This window comes from Geotrypetes seraphini, chromosome 4, assembly GCF_902459505.1.
Source record: "Geotrypetes seraphini chromosome 4, aGeoSer1.1, whole genome shotgun sequence".
Classification (NCBI taxonomy): Eukaryota; Metazoa; Chordata; class Amphibia; order Gymnophiona; family Dermophiidae; genus Geotrypetes; species Geotrypetes seraphini.
Window position 1 is genome coordinate 98298061 of NC_047087.1, and position 4005 is coordinate 98302065.

Consider the following 4005-nt stretch of genomic DNA (forward strand, 5'->3'; position numbering starts at 1 on the left):
TGGGGCTTTCCACTTCTGCAGCTGCCCTTTTCACGGTCCACTTTGCGCTTGCACTCTCTGGGGAGGGGGGGTTGGGTCTGGGCTTGGTGGGGTAGGTGTGTCTGGTAGTTTTGTCTGGGTGGTGGCTGGGTGTTTCTTGGGTGCTTGTTGTGCGGATTGGTGTGTCTGGTGAGCGGTCTGGGTGTTGTTGCTTGTGGGGGTTTTTTTCATTATAAAATATGGCTGAGGGTCTAGTCCGGCTTATTATTCTTGTGGGTTCTGGGGTGGGATTTGTTTGCTTGCCCCAAGTTTTGGCCTTTTGTTGTGTATTGCTATGCCTCTCATTGGCAATTTTCTCTTGGGAGAGGCTTGTTCATGCTTGTTGTTGCTGTTACTCTCATTCTGTGTTCTTTTTGATAATGTATAAGTTTCTGTACAGACCATGGTTGCTTGTCTGGACCTTTTGCCATTCTCAATAAAAATACTTTGAAAAAAAAAAAAAAAAAAAGAAAATTTTCACTGCCTGTTTCTATTCTGACCATTTATTCCATTTCATGGTTATTGCAAAAAAAAAAAAAAAAAAAAATTTTACATGAGGGGGGGGGGGTGTCAAAAAATGATGGGCCCCGGGTGCCACATACCCTAGGTACGCCACTGCCACTTGTATGGAGGGATAGACAGGGACAAATTTATTTATACACAATACCACTTATAGCCTAAGTGGTTTACATTCAGGTATTCAAACATTTTCCCTATCTGTCCTGGGGGACTTACACTCTACCTAATATTCCTGGGGCAAAGGAGGATTAAGTGACTTGTTCAGGGTCACAAAGAGCAGTGTGGGATTTGAACCCACAACCTCAAGATGCTGACACTGTAGCTCTAACCACTACACCACACACTCCCCACAAATGTGAAAGAAAGCAAAAAGACCAGTGGTGGGAAGGAGCCATACTGGACCTAGTGCTTATGAATAGAAGAGTTATAGTGGATGATTATCTGACATCCAACGATGACTGATTAGTGAGATTCACTACTGAGACGTGTGGAGAGGGTTCATTCAAAAGTGAAGGTGTTAGTCTTCAAAATAAACAAAAACTAATTTGGCCAAGATAGAGGAATATATTAAGGAGTTGATTGTTGCAGTTGTTTGGGTCTTGCTGTGTCTGAGTAAGTGAAACCAACATTTCAGCCATCTTAAGGGTATTCTTTAGCATATCTTGAAGAAAATCACAGCATGGTAGATGAAATGTCAGATCCACTTACTCAGCTGCAGCAAGACCTAGACAATAATGTTGTGATGTTTGAGCTGTGTTAAACCTGTTTTGTGTTTTAATTATATATGTTTTATTGTAATCTGCTTTGGATAAATAATAAACTATAAATAATCATGACACCACTCACGGGAGCCTAAGAGAACACATTAAGCAGTTATTAGCTGAATGGGAACATCTGGAAGAAGTAGAAAAACAGCAACACTAAAAGGAGCTATTTTAAGTGAAGCAAACTTTTTTAAGGAAAGTAAATGAAAGAGGAAAAGGAGAATGCTTTGGGTTTTATAATAAGTAGCTGATAGGGTAAAGAAAAAGAGGTTAGTCTTTATAAACTATAAGAGATCATAGAAAAAGGAAGGCGGGCGATAATATCTGGAAAAGCTAAGAGAAGCTAGTAAAACAGTCAGGAAAGCAAAGATGCAAATGGCTGAAAATATAGCCAATATAGTAACAGGATGGAACAAGATATATTATTTATTGGGATTTATTAACTGCCTTTTTCTTGAAGAGATTCAACCTAAACGGTTTACAATACACTGGATAGTAATCAAGTACTATTAAGTATTCTCTGATTTCTCTGCAACACGAATAAATCTTTTGCCTTTTGCTAAAGATTTCTATAGAGAGGGGCATCTAGATATGAATTAGATATGTTAGTGATAGGAAAAAGTGCAAAAAGTGCCATTGTGAGACTCAAGGGTGTAAGAAAAAAAAATATAGAAGCTAAGGAAGATAAAGCAGAATTGCTTAGCAAATATTTCTGTTCTCTGTTCATAGAAGAAGGGCCAGGAATAGGAGCACAGAACAAATACAAATAGGAATGGAAGTAAGTTAGATCTTGAACGATTTTCAAAAGGACTGTGTGAAGAGCTAGCTAAACAAAAAGTAGACAAAGCAATAGGATGCATCCAAGTGTACTGATGAAATTTAGGAAATTCTAAAGGCCCTATTGTCTGATCTTTTTAATGCTTCTTTAGAGTTGGGAGTGGTCCTAGAGGACTGAAGAAGGACGGATGTGGTCTCTTTTCACAAAGTAGTAGTAAGGAGGAGATTGGCAGCTACAGGCCGGTTAGTCTGATATCTATGGCGTTAAATTAATGGAAACCTCTAAAACACAGGTTAGTGTAGTTTCTGGAATCTACTGGATTGCAGGAACCTAGGTTGCACGGTTTTACTAGAGGTAAATCTTGTTTTTGAGTGGGTGAACAGAGAGTTTTGTGCATATCCTTGTCCCACCCAAAACATGCCTAACATGCTCCCTTGAGATAAACTGCATAGAAAAATCTTTTTAAACTGAGTTAGTGTCCAATTATTGGTGTCAATTGGCTCTTCAAGTTTATTGAAGCTTTGATATACCGCCCATCACGTGGCATCAAGGGTATTACTCAAAAAGAGATCAGGCATTTACAGCTAATTCAAAACACCTCTATTAAAATTATCATGAACGCAAAAAAGTTTGACCATGTCTCGCCACTTAAAAAATCTCATTGGCTCCCAGTATTGCATAGAATAATTTACAAAATATGTCTGTTATCATTTAAGGCCCAACTCCATATGTCTCCAGCTTTTATCGATAGGATTCAAATTCCCTATGCTTCCACTAGAACTCTTCGATCATTAAGAAGGGTATCACAACCAGGATGAAGGATGTCATCATGCTGCTGTATCGTGCGATGGTGCGCCCGCATCTGGAGTACTGTGTCCAGTATTGGTCGCCATACCTGAAAAAGGACATGGCGATACTTGAAAGGGTCCAGAGAAGAGCGACGAAAATGATAAAAGGTATGGAAAACTTTTCATACGCTGGCAGGCTAGAAAAGCTGGGGCTCTTCTCCCTGGAAAAGTGGAGACTTAGAGGAGACATGATAGAAACTTTCAAGATCATAAAAGGCATAGAGAAGGTAGACAGGGACAGATTCTTCAGACTACAGGGAACCACAAGTACAAGGGGGAACTCGGGAAAGCTGAAAGGGGACAGATTTAGAAACAATGCTAGGAAGTTCTTCTTCACTCAGAACACGCTCCCGGAGGCTGTGATAGGGCAGAGTACACTACGGGGATTCAAAGACGGATTGGATAAATTCCTGAATGATAGGGGGATTGAGGGGTACAGAAAGAGGTAGAGATAGGGTATAGAAAGAGTATAGATAGAAATAAGGGGATTATAGGGCCAAGTCAAGGAACACCTGACAGGTCATGGACCTGATGGGCCGCCGCAAGTGCGGACTGCTGGGCAGGATGGACCTCTGGTCTGACCCAGCGGAGGCAACTTCTTATGTTCTTATGTTCTTAATGACCAACATTTGCTAACTGTTCCGTCACTTAAAACCATTAATACACAAAGACAATACATTTTTTCCATCATGGCCCCCCAATTGTGGAATTCCTTGCCAATCTACTTAAGAGAGGAAAGAAATGTTGGTAGATTTAAGAGTCATTTAAAATGTTTTCTTTTTAAAGATGCATTTGACTGCTAGACATCGTAAAAACACCAAAACTAAAGCAAAATCCATCCTTTTTAAAAAAACAAAACAAAAACCCCTCCTCTTGTAATTTTCCTTGATTGTCTCATCTACCTTCAATTATTGTATTTCTATTCTATTTACCCTACTAGTCCCGTCTGTTTTGAAAGTCATGCATTTGTTATATGAACTTTTTGTTCCCCTGTGTACTGTTATAAAATATTTTTAGAATTGTACATCCCCTTGAATATATGATAGGACAATTAAACAAATTTTAAATAAACTTGAAA

General features: G+C 39.3%; 1 non-coding gene across 1 annotated transcript; it reads left to right on the forward strand.

Annotated features, from left to right (window-relative positions):
- Positions 1-1816: 1816 nt before the first annotated feature.
- On the forward strand, positions 1817-1930 carry LOC117360169. The gene has a single exon (XR_004539377.1). It is a non-coding gene; the product is annotated as a U5 spliceosomal RNA (small nuclear RNA).
- Positions 1931-4005: the final 2075 nt, after the last annotated feature.